Source organism: Dromiciops gliroides, chromosome 4 (genome assembly GCF_019393635.1).
Source record: "Dromiciops gliroides isolate mDroGli1 chromosome 4, mDroGli1.pri, whole genome shotgun sequence".
Classification (NCBI taxonomy): Eukaryota; Metazoa; Chordata; class Mammalia; order Microbiotheria; family Microbiotheriidae; genus Dromiciops; species Dromiciops gliroides.
The window spans coordinates 134,905,993-134,926,232 of record NC_057864.1 but is presented as its reverse complement, the minus strand read 5'-3'; the positions used below and the strand labels follow the sequence as shown (position 1 = coordinate 134,926,232).

General features: G+C 37.6%; 1 protein-coding gene across 4 annotated transcripts in view; it reads right to left on the bottom strand.

The window, feature by feature from the left end:
• The window catches only part of AKT3 (AKT serine/threonine kinase 3), a 388,701-nt gene that overhangs the window by 19,171 nt on the left and 349,290 nt on the right, over positions 1-20,240 (bottom strand). The gene's annotated exons all lie outside the window — the stretch shown is intronic.

Genomic DNA, 20,240 nt, shown 5'->3' with positions numbered 1-20,240 from the left:
TGTGTGTGTACGCATGGCATGCATGGATATATGTATGTATGTATGTATGTATGTATGTATGTATGTATGTATGTATGTATGTACACACACATATACATATAGGTAATAGCCTTAAAGCTAGAAGGAAGCTCAAAAGTCATCTAGTCCAATGCCCTATTTTTACAAGGAAACTGAGGCTCAAAGAGTTGAGCTGACTTGTCCAAGGGAGCATGGGGAATAATTAGCATAGCCAAAATTTTAGCTCAGATTCTCTGTTTCCGAATCCAAGAATTTTTCCATTACTGTACATGCTTGATAACAATTAATCAGTATATTACATTGTAACAGTAACCAGAAAGCCTGGAGAAGGAAATAGCAAATCATCTCAGTATCTTTGCAAAGAAAACCCCAAATGGGGTCACAAAGAGTACAGACACAACTGAAAAACGACTAAACAACAATAAAAAACCAGAATGCTGATTCCCTAAGTATTATGAGCAAACAAGAATTTACTATAAAAACCCCTTTTCTGCAATGTATTTTCATATAATGCAAATTTCACCACGGCATCATGTAAGTAGTCAAATTCATGAAAAGTCAACATTTATACAACTGTACAATCATCACAGACTTTAAGGGCAAAGCAAAATACAACAGTATTTTCTCTTGTGGTAGTTGCCTTTAGACAACTGATGCTCACTTCTTGGATAGTTGCACCACTGCTGTGACATTAAACTTTGTGAAAAACTTTGCCAGCTGGTTGCTTTGGGGAATGTGATTATTCTCTTTTCTAAAATAGCTAGGGTCCAAGAGTGGTTGGACAGACCAATAAGAATGAAAGAGTCTGGGGGTATAGAAGAATACTACTCTATACTGTTCTGTTAATGAGGGAGTGCTAAATTGACCAAAATATCTACTACTATCTTAAATTGTTAAGCTTTAAGTTTCTGCTTTTAAAATATTGCTGCAGGAAGATTATAATTTAAACCAAAACGAATGTTAATTTGTTTCTTTGCATGAAAAGAGATTACTATACCACAAGAGGAAAAGGTTTTTAATTGGTATGCCAAAATGTATAATTAAGAATAAGTTCTGAATAAAAATCTAGCTTAGATTCTGAGGCAGACACAAAACTCAGTCTCTAAATATGAACACAGACACATATAATCTAAAGCCTGAAGAACTAGCACTCTAATTTAGTGTGCATGTGTACCTCTTCACTTTTTTTTTTAGTGAGGCAATTGGGGTTAAGTGACTTGCCCAGGGTCACACAGCTAGTAAGTGTTAAGTGTCTGAGGCTGGATTTGAACCCAGGTACTCCTGACTCCAGGACCGGTGCTCTATCCACTGTGCCACCTAGCTGCCCTACCTCTTCACTTTTTACCACTATTCTTATTCCCAATTGTAATCACTACTCCAAAAGTAATTTGATCAAAAATAACAAATTAGGGGGCGGCTAGGTGGCGCAGTGGATAGAGCACCGGCCCTGAATTCAGGAGTTCCTGAGTTCAAATCCGGCCTCAGAAATTTTGGACCCTTATTGATGTATACACATGATCCAGCAACTCATGACTGGTCACTTGGTCTCTATAACTGAAGGAATTGTATCAGAGATGGTTAGCAGGCAGAGCTACCACTGCTGCTAGGGTGAGAACAGAAGAGCTAAGAAATTCCACCACCCCATCTAGAAGTCTAAGGGGAGTACAGGCCAAATCAATGCGTGCAAGAGAGACTAAAGGCTTTCTACAGTTCTTATAGATTATTAAGGAGATGGTTCTTCCTGGTCCAGGGAGCAGTCATTCTCAACACAACCCCCAAATCATAAGGACTAGGAGACTGACCAGGAGCAAGTCTTTTAATAGGGGGGCCAGAACACATGCTTACCTCTATGAGAAGTACTCTACTCTGAGCCTTGTTATATTAGAATACTACAAATACTACTGGAAGCTTTAATAAATTATGCCTCCGGACTTCTGGGGTGGAGCCAAGATGGTGGAGGAAAGGCAGTGAGCTCTTGAACTCATGACATGATAGCTCCAAAAAAAATCCAAATAATGCCACAGGACAGTGGCAGCAAAACCCACAGAAGAATGTGCTGAGATCATTTTCCAACCAAGGATGGCCTGGAAGGACGGAAGGAGGGAGCTGCTGTGCTGAGACAGGAGTCTCAAAGTAACCCACAGCTCAGGCTAGAGTGGAAGGCATTGTGCTAGACACTGTGGTTAGTCAACAATCTTCTATTTAATGCTACTTGCTAGGTGCTATGATAAGCACTGGGGAAGGAAGGAAGGAAGGAAGGGGGAGAGAAAGAAACAGAGAAAGAAAAAGAGAGCAAGAAAGAGAAAGAGAGAAAGGAAGGAAGGAAGGAAGGAAGGAAGGAAGGAAGGAAGGAAGGAAGGAAGGAAGGAAGGAAGGAAGGAAGGAAGGAAGGAAGGAAGGAAGGAAGGAAGGAAGGAAGGAAGGAAGGAAGGAAGGAAGGAAGGAAGGGGGAGAGAAAGAAAGAAAAAGAGCAAGAAAGAAAGAAAGAAAAGAAAGGCAAAAAAAAAAAAAAAGGCCTGGTCCTCAAGGAGCTCACATTTTAATGGGAGAGACTAACAAGAAAATAACTAGCTATATGCAAACTATATCCAGACTAGGTGAAAGGTAATCTCAGAGGGGTACACACTCAAAAGTCTTTTGGTCACAATAAAATATTATTTTTGCATGGGTATAAAGGGTAGACACAACTGATATTCACTGAGACTTTAATACTTCCACGACTACAGTGATCTCAGTGGTCATACTTCAATACTCCTGTCTGTAGAGCAAAACAAAAACATCCCCAAAAGGAAAAGGAATGGAAATCTGTTGGGTTATAATGATTTAACTGTTTCCAGATATGAATATTTGGCTTGGATATTTGAATTCATCTTAAAAGACACCCCACTCCACCCCCACACAATCAAGTTCCAAACTGGATCCTAACCTTTTTGAATTTGACCCTGAGAGTTCCAGAACCAGGCTTTCTTGTTCCATAACACTCTCCCCAGCTCCTATGACACTGTATTCTCCAGGAAGGAATTCTACTACTTTAGGACTGACTCTCTCCTCCCATCACCTCTAACAAGTGCATCTAAACTCTGCTCTTCACAGCTAGTTCAGTTTCCAGGGCCACAGACACTTAGAGCCCTCCCCCTATTGTCAGTTCTCTAGGTCTGTCTCTGTCTCTCCTGAAATTTAAGCTCCTTGAGGGCTGATTTTGGGACAATTTTGTCTTTATACCCCTCGTACCTTGTACACAGAAAGTACTAAATAAGTATTTGTTGAATTTGCCAACAAAAATCGCAATCTCTAAAGATCTTTTTTACTGTGTGTCTAATGGCCTTTCTTCAGTCTTCATTCTTCTTGATTTCCCTGAAGTGCTACTTTTACACTGATTGATATTTATACTGCATGTTTCTTCCCCCAGGGTTTTCTGCCTGCCCTTCTCAGGCAGAAGGAGGAACCAGTCTCCTCTGCATTAGCATCATCTATGTCCCACCCCCTTCTATGGTATACCCTAGGGCTCTCTTCTAAACCCTCTTCTCTCTACTTTCTTGGTGATCTCATTAGCTCCAATGGGTTCAACACCCATCTCTAACCAAACTACCTAACCTATATACACTGTACTCCTCTCTCTCCTCAACTCCAGTCCCATATTTCCAAATGCCCTATGGATATTTCCTCTGGATCTCAGATAGACATTTCAAAAAACATGTTCTAACTGAACTTATAATTTTCTACTGTGACTAAATCTACCCTTCCTAATTTCCCTATTTCTGTGGAGGACACTACCATTCCGGTAACTCAGGTTTGCAGTCTAGGAGTTATTCTTCATTCTCTACTCTCCCTCTCCTTGATTCCACAATCAATCAACTACCAATATCTCCAAAATCTGTTCCTTGCTCCTTACAGTCACCTCCTTAGTTCAGGACCTTATCATTTTTAGCCTGAACTATTGTAACTGCCATTTAAATGGTCTTTGTGACTCATTCTTTCCACTCTCCAATCTGTCCTCTACACAGCTGACAAATGAATAATCCTAAAACACAAATCTGACCTTGTTGCTTCCTATCTTAAGAAATGACAGTGGCTCCCTACTGCCTCTAGAATAAAATATTAATTTCTATACTTGGCATTTATAGATCTTTACAACCTAGCTCCAGCCTATCTTTCCAGGCTAATCATATATTCATATGTAATCATATCAATTATAGTTTAGGCACTGACCTATTTGTTTTCCAGCAAACGAAATATTCTTTTACCTTGAATGTTCCCCATAATGCCTGCTGGCTATCTCCTCTTCATAGTTCAGTAGGTCTTTCAAACTTAACACTATCAAAACAGAATTCATTCTTTTCTCTAAGGCTATCAAGCCACACTTTCTTATTTCTGTTGAGAGGAAGACCATGCTCCCAGTCATTCAAGTTTGAAACCTGAGTCAACCTAAATAATTCTTTCCATCTAATCATCTAATCAACTACAAAATCTTGTGATTCTCTCTCTAGAATCTCTCCTGTTCTCACTCTTCTTCTCCATTCATATACCTACCACTCTGATTCAGACCCTCATTACGTCTTTCTACACAATACCTTCCTAATTCATCTTTCTGCCTCATGCGCTTTGAGTCTATCCTCCTGTGTCTGACACATAGGAAGCACTTAATAAATAAATGTTTAATGACTATTAACATATGTGTATACACACACACACACACACACACACACACACACACACAGAGATTTCTATTTTTCCAGTAGAGCATAAGCTCCCAGGGGCAAGATGTGCTTCATTTTTGTCTCTGAACAAATGCTTGCAGAATTTAATTGCCACTGATACCATCTTTATCCAGCTCATCACTATCTTATCTTTACATTATTGCATCTTCCTCACTAGATTCTTCTTCTCAAGACAATTCTCTTTGTAATTTATCCAGCATACTAGCAATTTATCTTACAAAATTACATTTGCATATCACCCCCTTGTTTCAGAACCTCTGGTGTCTCCTTCATTCTTACTCCATCAAGTCCAAAATTCATAGCCTTGTTTTCAAGGCCCTCTGTCAACTGGTTTACCTTACTTATTCAACTCTTACCTTCCTTTACTGCCCACCATGAATCTTCTCTCAAGTCATGCTCTTTGTACTGTTCTCCTAACTTGCCATGCTCATTCTGGTACCTCAGAAGTGGCACTAAATTATACATTTCAGTAAACTCTTCACTAGCCCCACTTTTACTCATTCATTCATTCAGCATTTATTAATTTTTTTTAAACATCTGCCAAGTACTCTTCTAGGTGCCAGTGATACAAAGACCAATATGAAATGGCCTCTAGCATAAAGATTAAATCTTGTTAGACGGAAGCAACATGAACATAAAAAATTAAAGACAAGATACATTCAAGTTAATTTCCAGGAGGAAAGAAATACGGGGGATCAAGATAGGTTTCTAGTAGGAGTTTAAAATAAATTTGGGGAAAGTTAGAGTTTCTAAAAGTTTCCTAAGACTAAATTTCAATTATGAGACAGAGATGGGAAACAATGTCATTCATGGAGAACAGCAAGTAGATCAGTTTTATAGCAGTCCTCTCTCTAAAAATTAGACTGTAAGTTCTTCAGGGTCATCTGTAAAATGACAGAGCTGACCAAACCAGATAATCTCTGAGATAGTTTCCAACTCTGAAATTCTAGGATTTAAAATCTTCTACTTCTTTCACAACATGCAGAGAACCTCACTGAATACTCATTATATTACGAATACCTAACAAATAATGTACTGATTTGAAAATCATACACTGTTTTCATCAGTAAGATATAACTGAAACATCGATACCATAAAATCAGAACACTGTATACAAAATATGAGCTAATAAAAATAAAGCTCAAAAGTCTGTCAACAAAACTAAGTGTAAGAAGAAGAAAAAAGAAACAATTCATAAAAAGAGTTATATAGCCTATGTTCAGTAGGACCAATATCCTTCAAGCCCTCATAACCCCTGTGACTCTAGCTGCCACCTTCCAAAACTGATGAGCCATTTCTTTTGACCCAGCTCCCTCACACTTATTCACAACTAACTGTGACTAAATGATTTCCTAAAGCCCTAAATCCAAAGACCTGGTCTGCTGCCAGAGGACAAAGACAGCACTCTACAGAATACCTCCCTCTGATCACCATATGCCAACTTTAAGGACATTTCCAAAGAAACTACTCAATTTTAGAGGAAGACCCACCAAAAATTAAATATATTATTAGCTTTTGAAGAAATCCTTGTCAAGAAATGGGGAACTGGCACACAGAACCATGGTACTATCTGCAAAAGAAAATGAAACTGACATGACAGGTGCACAGAATTTCCCTGTGTATAAAAGGTGAGTTCATAATACTTACTTATGAGATAAATAGTACATGTGTCCACTTAAGAATGGTTTTGAAAGACATGAAGAAAAATATATCACTACTTGGAAACAAAAGCAAATGCAAAACAGAGTACCTAAACCTATGTCCTTGGTCCCCCTGACAAGCTTTCTATTGTTTTCAATATCATGACTTTCATATGGTTTACTTTCACTTAAAAATTTTCATATAATCAAGAAAAAATGTTATATTAGAAAAATTAGGAGTAAGAAAATCCACTGAATTCTAAGCTATAAACTCCTGACCTATAGAACTCATTGGCTAGGGGAATTGTAAAACAGATGGGCTGCATTCCAGTGGAAATACAAGAGCTGAACTCTGGATCAAATAAGCCGCTGTGCTAGATAGCTTCATTCTGAGCTGATGTCAAAATGTGTTTGTATAGCCCTCTAAAGTAAGAAGAAAGTAGGATTGTATAAAAAAAAAACAAATTTGAAAAACCTCTCCCACTTTAAAATTTAGTAAATAAGAAATGTGAAATGGCAACTTCAAGTTAAATATAATCATAATGTTTGCAATTCAGGGATAAAGGGCAATAGCTCTATACACTTTGTAAGTTCAATATTCAAAATCACCTAACTAAAAAGAATTTATCTCTCTATCAATGCCTAATTATAAAAACTATTCAGAAGTAACTAACAGTCTGCTTTTTGTTCATTCAACTGTGACAGTGACCTTATGCTATCAATAACAGACTTTCATTTGCCCAAAACTACTATTTGTAGACATGTTTGAAACTGATTCCTTCTTCAATTGTCATAAAGATGACACCGAGAGTTCTATAATCACCCATTATTTATACAATTTAAGATGACAAAAACAATTTAAAATTATCACTGTTAATCTTATGTACTGATAAAATGAAGCAGCACTGTTTTCATTTTTTTCCCAAGACAATGCTTAATGTTTAAATGTACATACTAGAATAGTGGCTCTTGTTCTCTGATGTAGTCAGTTACCATATACCTCAAAAGTAAGCATCTCTTCTGAAGACATTAATAAAAATTAAAGGGCCCATCAATCAGTAATATTTCTAAGAGTATATTATTGCAAACAAGAGGAAACGTGATATGAATAATTTTATTCATTGAACATACACCTTAACACACTACTTATGACATTGAGAATATTAATATAATGGAGACTTGTTACAATATTGTCTTTGGATTCTTCAGTAATGAGGCCATCTTAAAATGAGATCCTATAAATACTTCAAGAATTCAGCTTTCTTAAATTGAACCTAGGAGAGGAAGAATTCTACAGTGTGAGAGGAAAATTAAAATGTAGAAGCAAAATTTCCATTGAGGCATGTTAAAGAATCCTAAACTTTCAAATTATTACATGCAAAAGTTACTCTTAATACAAAATTATAATTAGTCTGGACTAAGGAAAATAGATAAAACAGAATTTATACTTAGCCATACAATTTTCTTCCAAATGGAAACTAGTCTCTAGAGACTGGATTTTCATTCTTTGTTTTATCATTTCAGATGGAGTAGTTGGATGATAGTAATGCAAAGCTCCATTTCTATTTGAATGGAGAATGCTACCATCTATTAAAAAACAAAGAGGATGCTATTGGTATGAACCATGACTTTTAGGATGGCACATCTATTCTATAGTGACATTAGGTTGAAATTTAGTATGCAATTATCCAGTAATTTTTTTGGTCTATTTGTAAATCGCTATTAAACTGATTAAAATGCTACATGGCTCCAAATAAATTAGCTACAAAAATCATTTCTTGAATTGTCAACTTTTGTTTCTGAGTACTTGGACAAAGATGGTGAACTGCCTATATATGTGGCATAAGTCCTTCTTCTTTTTTGTTTTTTGGTGGGGCAATGAGGGTTAAGTGACTTGCCCAGGGTCACACAGCTAGTAAGTGTCAAGTGTCTGAGGCCGGATTTGAACTCAGGTACTCCTGAATCCAGGGCCAGTGCTTTATCCACTGCACCATCTAGCTGCCCCCTATATAAGTCCTTCTACTAAAAGGTCTGGAATGTTATTACCTAATTTATCATGCCTATAAACATAACAGCTCTCCTTACAGTATTACTACATAATAGATTACTATGAAACAGGCAAAGTGATAACATTGATTTCATAACAACTGACTCTAAAGTAATATCACAGCCAGAAAATAGAGAACAAAAAAGATGTCTAAGAATGGCTTATTTTGCCTACACAGGTGAACCATTCAAATCCAAACGATTAATAAGGGGGTATTTTTAACACCCCTTTTCACAGTTTAAAAATACACAAGTAAATTCACACTATAATATATCATGTTCTATGGACTTCAAGAAAGAACCAATGCAAGAGCATTGTCTCACAGTGAGACATATAGAATAATTCATAACTAATTCCTCTTGGAAGAGGACCTCAAGGTAAACACACCTTATACTGAATGGAAGTACCTGAACCACCTTATATTGAGCTGTACAACTAACACTGCTGTTGCAAGGTTGCAGCATACTACTTAAAAATCCATTTTATAAATGAATACACAATTCAAATCATAATAAGGAAGGCATGTCTGAAAAAAATAAAAAAAATACTGCTACCTCATTAACATTCACTCACTGTGCTCAAATAGTCATTGCTAATGTGATGCTGTTTTATATAGTCTTTTGGAATAATTGTTCAGACATGGAGAGCCATGAGGTGAATAAACAATGTAGAAGCATGTCAACTATTCACATCAATAAACTCTAAACCTCAATCTTACCTGAATTTGGTTGAAAAAATAATTCTGACATAAAGAAAGCAAAAATCTAAAGGGTTAGTGAGGTTTTTAACCATGTGGTTCTAGATTTTATAAAAGTAAGTAAGTAAAAATGAAAGTTCAAAACTGTAGAAAGACCAGAATTTAAGAATACCTTGAAGGACCAAACACCTGTCAATTGATGCAGTACATATATATATATATATATATTTATCCACAAGGTTAAGAAAATAGATATAGAAAGAAAAGTTTTATTTCGGAGTAAAACTATAATAAAAAGTTGTGTGTCAATTAATGCATCTGGTCCTTCTAGTTAATTAATCATTACACATTTAATAAAATTACTTTTTGAAATTAAGCATTATTACAAAGAGAAGTGCTGATAGAGGGTATGGTATGCATATGTATGTATTGCCTATTGCAGGGAAATCAGAAACTGAGCACATTTACATGTCTATTCAAATCCAGATTTACCCTTAAAATTATGTTAATATTAATTAACATTGTCTTACATATGAGAAGTGGCATAAAAGAGAAACATTTTTGGGGAAACGTATAAAAAGAAAAGGAGGGGCAGCTAGGTGGCACAGTGGATAAAGCACTGGCCCTGGATTCAGGAGTACCTGAGTTCAAATCCGACCTCAGACACTTGACACTTACTAGCTGTGTGACCCTGGGCAAGTCACTTAATCCCCACTGCCCCGCAAAAAAAACAAAAACAAAAGAAAAGGAAGTGAACTGGTCAGGTAGGGAGAACACAACATAACTGATGGACAGCCTAAGTGGCTGGTATATAATGTCCAAAGGCCCAGAAGAAGGTCTCCAATATGTTGGGTAAAGAGGCACACAGAATGAGAAGATGGATCCAGAAGAGCTGCAATCTGTAAAACAGAATACCCCCAAGGGACCAGAGATCCACTGAAATGAAAAGGACCTAGTCTGGCAACATTTACCAAATCCCTGGGGAACAGGCACAGGGAAAGTATAAAATACACACTCAAAATATAGCAACTAGCTTTGGAGTCAGAAAATCTGGGGTTTGAATACCTGCTCTACTCCCGAGCTGGAGAACCTTGGACAGTTTCTCTTAACTTCTCCAGCCTGCATTTCCTGATTTCTAAAATGATTAGATGAGACTAGAAGGTCTTTAAGGTCCTTTCCAACTTTAACATTCTCTCACTACATGTGAACATCTCTACATCTACATGTGAGGTCTCTTTTAAGGCTTCCATTATGTTATGGGGAAATAGATGGGGGTTTGGGAAAGGAATAGGGGATAGGGGTTCTTAGGAATTCCTCTTTAAAGAATTACACCTGGCAACTCTAAATATTTTTGTACATGTGGGTCCTTTTCCCTTTTTTATGATCTCTTTGGGGAAAAGACCCCAAAGTGGTATTGCTGGGTCAAAGGGTATGCACAGCTTCACAGCCCTTTGGGCATAATTTCAAATTGCTCTCCAGAATGGTTGGATCAGTTCACAGCTCCACCAACAATGCATCAATGTTCCAATTTTTCCACAGCTTCTCCAACATTTATTATTTTCCGTTTTTGTCATATTAGCCAATCTGATAGGTGTCAGGTGGTACCTCAGAGTTGTTTTAATTTGAATCTCTCTAATCAATAGTGATTTAGAACATTTTTTCATGTGGCAATAGATAGCTTTGATTTCTTCATCAGAAAACTGCCCATTAATATCCTTTGACCATTTCTCAATTGGGGAATGACTTGGATTCTTATAAATTTGATTTAGTTCCCTATATATTTTAGAAATGAGGCCTTTATCAGAAGTACTGGCCATAAAAATTGTTTCCCAGCTTTCTGCATCCCTTCTAATTTTGGATACACTGCTTCTGTTTGTAAAAACCCTTTTTAATTTAATGTAATCAAAATCATCCATTTTGCATTTCATAATATTCTCTCTTGTTTGGTCATAAACTGATCTCCTTTCCAAAGATCTGAAAGGTAGACTATTCCTTCTTCTCCTAATTTACCTATGGTATCACCTCTTATGTCTAAATCATGTACCCATTTTGACCTTATTTTAGTATAAGGTGTCAGATGTTGGTCTATGCCTAATTTCTGCCATACTATCTTCCAGTTTTCCCAGCATTTTTTGTCAAATACTGAATTCCTATCCCAGGAGCTGGGGTCTTTGGGTTTATCAAACAGTACATTACTAATGTCATTTACTACTGTGTCTACTTTCCCTAGCCTATTCCATTGATCCTCCACTCTATTTCTTAGCCAGTACCAGATAGTTTTGATGACTGCTGCTTTATAGTAGAGCTTCAGATTTGGTACAGCCAACCCACCTTCCTAGCTCTGTAAAATAATTTTTAGGTAGTCTGATTGGTATGGCACTGAATAAGTACATTAATTTAGGTAGAATTGTCATTTTTATTATATTAGCTTGGCCTATCCATAAGCAATTGATATCTTTCCAATTATTTAGATCTGATTTGATTTGTGTGAAAAGTGTTTTGTAATTGTGTTCATAGAGTTCCTGGGTTTGTCTCTTTTTGTGGTGGCAAGGAATTGGAAATTGAAGGGATGCCCATCAATTGGGGAGTGGCTGAACAAGTTGTGGTATATGAATATAATGGAATTCTATTGTGCTGTAAGAAGCGATGAGCAGGAGGAATTCAGAGAAACCTGGAAGGACTTGCATGAACTGATGATGAGTGAGATGAACAGAACCAGAAGAACATTATACACAGTATCATCAACATTATGTGTTAATCAACTGTGACAGACTAGATTCTTCTCACCAATCCAAAGGTACAAGAGAGTTCCAAAGGCCTCATGATGGAAAAGGCTCTCTAAATCCAGGGAAAAAAAAAAAAAAGGAACTGTGGAATATGGATGCTGATTGGACTATACTATTTCTTTTGTTTTTGGTGCTGTTGTTTTACCCTGATTCTTCTCTTATGACTAATGCAGAAATATGTTTAATGTTATTTCATATATATATATATATATATATATATATATATATATATATATATATATATATATCCATCCTATTATCAGATTACCTGCTGTCTGGGGGGGGGGGTGGAAGGGAGAAAAATTTTAAATTGGAAATCTTATATAAACAAATTTTGAAAACTATCTCTACATGTAACTGGAAAATAATAAAATACTTTTATTTTTAAAAATAAATAAAGAAAGAATTCCACCCAGGCAGCTAGGTAGCGCAGTGAATAAAGCCCCGGCACTCTATTCAGGAGGACCTGAGTTCAAATCCAGGCTCAGACACTTGACACTAGCTGTGTGACCCTGGGCAAGTCACTTAACCCACATTGCCCCACCCTCTTGCACACAAATCCAATTAGAATAAAATAAAGTTTATTTAGGGCTAGGGAAAGGAAACTAAGAGAGAAATCTTTGGACTTCTTCTCATGGGGAGAAGACATAGCTCAGAGAAGTGGCTCTGAGATACCTATCTCCTCGAGCAGGAGACAGGCAGATACTTTTATAGAGGTCCAATGGTGGTCCAATGAGGTGATCATCTGACTGTGGAAAGTTCCCCTATTGGGGGAGGACCATCTCCCACTGGTGGTGGCTGGGGAAGTTGGGTAAGGGGCAGCTCTGGATCTCTCAAGCCATCTCTCTGCTCCTCATGCCACAAAGGCAGCAGCCACATCCAATCTTATCTCCCCAAGGGGTGGGGGAGACTGGTTAGGTGTGTCTGTCCTTTGGTTTAATTTCTCAAGGAGAAAGTACTTTTGATTTACCCCACAAAACATCTGGGGTACCCAGGGCCATTCAAATGAGGTACTGAGGGCCATAACAATTATAACTGCTTGGGGTAGGGGGGAATACCAAGAATACCCTTGCTCAAAGCCTTGCAGGTCAATTAAGGATGAGTAGCACCCTTGGACTTAGTTTTTAAAGGAAACAAACAGATTTGTCAAGCCTCTCAAATGAACTAAGTACAGACAGAGAATCCAAGCTGAGAGAGGGGATATACACAGAGTATTCAAAGGTCTGTGGTGAGGTTGAAGACCCTATTTATAGTCACTGAGGAAACCTCTCATCCACAGAATGGCAGCCACAGACTAACAGTGATAGAACTTCTTAACAGAGACAGAAACTGGGAAGAGGTAATGACAGAGTGGTAAGAAGAGCTTCTAGAGGAAGAACCATGCAGCAGAGGATTTCCTAAATCATGATTCTTGCAGAAAAGAGAAACAGTTTTTATATGACTTCAGAGTTGGAAGATCAGCAAAGGACACAGCAATGGGGTTCCAATGTATTATCATTCTTATTAACTGGGAAGCAAAAGTCAACCTTGTCCTTTCTCACTGTAATGAGTTATCTTTTGTGGCATAGGTGATACTTTAAGTTTAGGAAATTATATAAGTCTCTTAGGGCAGGCAGGTCTCACTTGTTTCCATCAACCTTAAAACCTGACATTTTGCTTCCAGGGAAGTCACAATTTCCATTAATTCTGGGGTATTATATAGCTAGCTCTCAGGGAGGGATGAGGAGCTCACTAAAGAGGAAAGAAGAATTAATTTGATTGTTTATTAGCTCAAGCGCAAATTCTTTATGTTTTGCATTTTCTGTAGGCTAGAATAAAGGCTGTCCTATATACAACAAAACTGTCAGCCTACTCAATTGATAGAGGGCTAAGGGCCCTATTATTTTTTCTGTAAGTACCTAAACATAATTCAAATTCTGACATTCCTAGAAAAATGCTGGGTAGGGTTTGAGCCAAAGAGTGACTTTTGCAAGCCCTCTCAACACTGAACTGGCCCTTGCCCCTATCACTGCTTTTCTTTGGCTGTTACCTTTGGTGCCAAGAGATTCAATAGGGAGTTGGGTGGAGGCTTCACCCCTGATCCCAGAGTTCTAAGTTTTCTGTGTATGACTCCTTTCAGTTCTGGCTATGTCTACATTTTGCTCTCAGTTCAGCTACTTCCCAGGCCTATCTACTCTCTTTTAAGGACTAAGTTTGATGTGGTGATTCTACTATTAGAGTAATAGCTGTATCTTAATTTTCCTGTCTGCTAATAAGCACCACAGATCAGGATATTGTTTATATCCCATGTGTTCAAAATTTAGATATATTTCCAAGACTATAACAAAGGTCTCTATCTTTTAACCTTGTTAAGTTGACTGAGCTACTCTTCCTCATGCCCCTTGTCAGGGAAAGATTCCTGCACATTATAGGGTTAAAACTCTCTATGTTACAGTATATGTTTTCAGATCTTTCCATATCTATTTGAGCATGTTTGCATTTTCTCAGGTAAATTATTTAAATGTGTTTAAAACTGTCTCCTTTTCCTCCCCCCATATGATATGAAGAGGTGTCAAAAATGGGTGTGAATATTGAGAGGCCCTGATTTCAAGATTTATTTGCGAAATCTATAAATGTGTCCCTTAAACACATCATAATAAACCTACAAAACCAGTTAATTACCTTAATATAATGCTAGCTTAATGAGATATAAAGAAGTATATGGTCTAATTTACAGATGAACAAGCTTATTTATAAAATAAATATCTGGGGAGAGGTAAAGCTCACAATCATTATTTGTTTGAATAAAATTAATTAACCCATTGATTTTATAAATGGGACCTCTAAAGTATCCTATGATCTAAAAGAGTTAACTGCATACTTAAGGGCCTAATTTACACCAAGAAACAGATCTCTTATTAGCAAAATCAAACCGATGTGCTATTTAAGTCATAAGAGTTTTTTATGGTTTAGTTTCTTATTGACTACAGAAAAATGAAATGCTACTCCAAAACCTTCACTCATACTTTCCATTATCTCTGACTCCATTCTCTACTTTAAGAATGTGGCTGTCCTTCACAGACATGAGTCTGACTACAGAAAAACCTGGCCAAGAGTTCAGGTCTACATTTAATCTGGTGTTCTATTAGATAAAGCTACTACATTCAGGGCCCTTATCTTTTTGTCCTACAAATACCCAATGACTATGCTCAAATAAGGGACCCTATAGAACTATGCCACATTATTAAACTGTAGGTCCTTCTAGAATTCCTTCTATCAGTCCTTAAACTTTTTCCACTCACAATCCCTTTCTGCCCAAGAAATTTTTACACAACCCCAGGTATATATAAAATAGGTATACATATAAAAAGTTACTGCAAAAAATTTTGTGGCCCCTACATTAAATTACTCCATATGGGGTCACAACCCACAGTTTAAAAAGATTTACTGTATATGATCCCTCTATTTGCATTCAACATTCACCAGATGCCTATGTAGTTTGCTGTCACCTTTACTTTGAACAAGTATAGTCCAGTGATATTGTGCTGCTGTAGGGCTTACTTCAATGTTAGTATTCTGGCTCTGTTCCTAGACCTTGCTTGGTGCTTATCTCAACTTGCCATATAATATAAACAGTTAGTGATGATGAAAATACTCAAGGACTTATATTTGCATTTGTGGCAGACCCAACATTCAGAGTCACACAGACCCTTGCTTTGAAACCTGATGCCATATTAGTGCTACCAAACATGGTACATCCTAAAGATATACTACATTCCTTGATTCAGTTTTCATCATTTGGACAACATATGCCAACAAAATAGAACTCAATGAAAGTTTTCAACTTTGTGTATTGATGAAAATTTCAAACCACAAATAAGGTTTCTTGGGCACAGAACTAAACTCTACCTTCAGTATCTTTAGAGTTTTAATGACTTACTTAAAAATATTCCATAATTGAAGAAGGCGGAAGAAAGACATTAAATGCACAGAGCTCCTGACACAATTACTCCAAAAACAGCAATAAAACAACACCTAGAGCAGCAAAACCCACAAAAAGATGGGCAGAGATTATTTTCCAGCCGAAGACACCTTAGAGAAGGCTGGGCTGGGCTGCAAGAAGAGTCCAACCCCGTGACTGCACTGACACAGACCCCAGGAATGCTGTACCAGAGAAACTTACCACAAGCCTCTAAATCAGCTGCAGCACCAGTGTCTTCTGGAACTAAACTTATGGTTGGGTGAGAGGGCTGAATGGCTGGCTGGGGGGAGGGGGAGATGGGGAATACAGGGGTGTCTGCAGGACGTAAGGAGGAATTCAGATATCCCACCCTAGCAGGGAACCAGAAAGAAATTTTGAGTGGCAGGAGGCCCAGGTCGGGGAGAAGCACAGGCTTGGCAGAGCTAAGAACCATAGCACAAAAAGTTTTGCTGGTTGGTCAATTAGCAGGTTGGCCTGAGGTTATCTTCAGACCAGAGAACAGATAAGGCAAGAGAAAAACCTGCCCTCCCTCAAATTGAAAGACCTAGGACCCTCTGAAACTTGGGACAGTGTAGCTTGGAAGTAGGGCCCCACTGTAAGAGGGAATTAAAAGTCAAGTAAAAGAGGGTAAGATGAGCAAGTAAAGAAAAACTAGAGAAAGTTTCTTTAGCAACAAGGAAGATCAAGGTGTACCCTCAGAAGAGGATAACAACTTTAGGGCCCCTACATCCAAAGATTCCAAGAAAAATATTAATTGGTCTCAAGCCATGGAAGTGCTCAAAAGGGACTTTGAAGAAAAAGTAGGAAAGATAGAAGGAAGACTTAGAGAGGTGGAGGAAAGAATGGAAAGAGAAATGAGAGCAGAGCAGGAGAGTCATGAGAAAAAAGTCAACAGCTTGAAAAGCCAAATGGAAAAGGAGATACAAAAGCTCCCTGAAGAAAATGATTGCCTAAGAATTAGGACTGAACAAATGGAAGCTATTGACTTTATGAGAAACCAAGACACAATAAAGCAAATCCAAAATGAATTAAAAAAATAGAGGGCAATATGAAATATCTTCATGGAAAAAACAGCTGACCTGGAAAATAGATCCAGGAAAGATAATTTGAAAATCACTGGACTACCTGAAAACCATGACCAAAATAAGAGTTTAGACAGAATTTTCCAAGAGACTGTCAGGGAAAATTACCCTGATATTCTAGAAGCAGAAAGTAAAATAGAAATTGAAAGAATCCACCAATCACCCCCTGAAAGATATCCCAAAAGGAAAACCTCCAGGAATATTATAGCCAAGTTCCAGAGCTCCCAGATCAAGGAGGAAATATTGCAAGCAGCTAGAGAAAAGGAATTAAAATACTGTGGAGCTACAATAAGGATAAAACAAGATCTAGCAGCATCTACATTAAAGAACCAGAGGGCATGGAATATATTCCAGAGGACAAAGGAACTGGGACTACAGCCAAGAATCACCTACCCAGCAAAACTGATTGTAATCTTTCAGAGGAAAAAATGGAACTTCAATGAAAAGAGGACTTTCAGGCATTTGTGATGAAAAGACCAGAACTGAATAGAAAATTTGATGTTCAAATACAAGAACCTAGAGAAGCATAAAAAGGTAAACAGGAAAAAAGAAATCATGAGGTATATTAAAAAATTAAACTGCTTACATTCCTACAGGGGAAGATAATGGAACTCATAAGAACTTTCTCAGTATTAGGAAAACTGAAAGGAATACACTTAGACAGAGGACACAGGTATGAACTGAATATGAAGGGATGATTATCTGTAAAGCATTTATTTTTTGTTTATCCTTGTTTTCTGTGGGGCAAGCAGGGGGGTGTGTCTTTTGTCTGGGGCCAGATTTGAGCTTAGGGCCTCCTGGGTCCAGGGCTGGTGCTTTGTTTACTGTGCCACCTAGCTAACCCATGATGACATCTTTAAAATAGGGTTGAGGCATAGGAGGAATGCATTGGAGGAGGGGGAAAGGGAGCGGTGGATTGGGGAGAGGTAGCTCACATGAAGGAAACAAGAAAAAAGCTTATGGAGGGAAGGGGAAGAGGAGGAAGAAGTGTGGGTAGTGAGTGAACCTTACTATCATCAGAAATGGCTCATAACATACATACTTAAGTGGGTATAGTAATATATTTTGCCCTGAGGGAAAGTGGGAGGGGAAGGAGATAAGGGGGGTGGTAGAGAAGAGGGGAAGGAAGGAAGGGCAGATTGTGGGAGGGAGCAGTAAAAACAAAACACTTTCGAGGAAGGGGAAGATGTTCTGCATAACACATGTATGACATATTGAATTTATTGATTTCATAGGGAGGGCTGAGGAGGGAGGAAGGAAGAAAGAAAATTTAAAACACAGAATTAGCTCAAAGATCTTAATCTCATCAGAATGGACTCAAGGAGGGAATAACATACATACCCAATTGGGAGAAATAATCTATTTAACCCTACAGGAAAGTTAGGAAGGGAAGAGAATAAGGAGGGAAGAGCGAAAAAAGGGAGGGGAGAACAGGGTAGGGGGCAGTCAGAAGCAAAACACTTTTGAGGAGGCATAGGGTAAAAGAATATAGAAAACAGTAAGTATCATGGGAAGGAAATAGGATGATTGATTATAATGGCAAAACATATGGTACCTACTTTGCTGGGCTATTGTGAAGAAAATTCCTTGTCAAGTTTAAGGTACTATATAAAAGTTATGATGAACAGGTTGCTATCAGGAAAACCTGGAAAGACCTACATGAACTGAAGTAGAGTGAAATGTACTATATACAAAATAAAAGCAATAGTGTAAGATGATATGCTGGGAAGCACATGGTTATTTTCAGTGATGCAGTGATCCAATATAGCTCTGAAGGACTTATGAAGACTGCAATACATCTACAGAGAAAGAACTGATGGTGTCTGAAAACAGACTGAAGCATATTTTTTTTTTTAGTTTCTTAATCTGAAGTTTTGTTTTTGTCTGTTTTCTCTCATAACCTAGCTAATGTGGAGATGTTTTCCATGACTGCTCATATATAGCTTATATTGAATTGCTTGAGTTCTTGGGGGCAGGGGGAAAGGTTGGAAGACAAAGTTTGTTTGTATTTTGTTTTGTTTTGTTTTTGGTGAGGCAAATGGGGTTAAGTGACTTGCCCTGGGTCACACAGCTAGTAAGTGTTAAGTGTCTTGAGGCCAGATTTGAACTCAGGCCCTCCTGACTCCAGGGCCAGTGCTCTATCCACTGTGCCACCTAGCTGCCTCTAATTTGTGTAGTATCCTTTTTTTTTTTTTAGTGTGTGTGAGGCAATGAAGGTTAAGTGACTTGCCCAGGGTCACACAGCTGGTAAGTGTCAAGTGTCTGAGACTGGATTTGAACTCAGGTCCTCCTGAATCTAGGGCCAGTACTTTAACCACTGTGCCACCTAGTTGCCAGGAACACAAAGTTTTTAAAAACTGATGTCAAAATTTGTTTTTACATGTAATTTGGAAAATAAAATTCTGAACAGAAAAAAAAATACTCCAGGGGCAGCTAGATGGCGTAGTGGATAGAGCATGGGCCCTGGAGTCAGGAGTACCTGAGTTCAAATCCAGCCTCAGACACTTAACATTTACTAGCTGTGTGACCCTGGGCAAGTCACTTAACCCCAACTGCCTCACTAAAAAAAAAAAAAAAAATTAAAAAAAAATACTCCATAATCTCTTTCATCTATTCCTATATGTACTTCATAATGGTAGCACAATAGTGCACAGAAGCTACTAGAAAAGGATCTTATAAAGCTACATAGCTTTATCAGTTGGAAGAGTTTTGTATTGGTCACAAAGCATTTTTGAGCACAGCTTCATGATATATACCTATTGTGTGGCTTGCCTTTACTTTACCAAGGATAGGGAACAAGATGGCCAGCACAGCATCTTTTACTGCCTACAATAACACAAACTAACATACCTTGATGCGACTTTACTATGGCAATATGGGTGTTCATTATAGATAACATCTCTCTATCTTTATTATAAGTGAAAATAAATGAGAATTCTTAATACATAAAAGACACTTATTTACATGTTAAATAACTAGTTGATGTTGTTTTAAAAGGTGAAAAACTGGCAGCAGTTTGAAATAAACGTAATAAAAGAATTATATCAGAATTGTAAAGGGTCTGCTAAATCTTAAATTTTAAGATTTAAAAAAAAGACTTCTATAAATCAAGATGTCAAAATCAATGGGAATCCTCCCATCAAAGAAGACAAAATATTTTCTGGAATTCAATCTCCATGTTCTAGAAGTAAGATTGTACCCCTAAGGGTTACAAGAGGACCAATTTCTCCCTTCCAAATGGGAAAAAAATTATTCATAGCAAAGGAGAAATATCTGTTTAAGTGAGAAAAA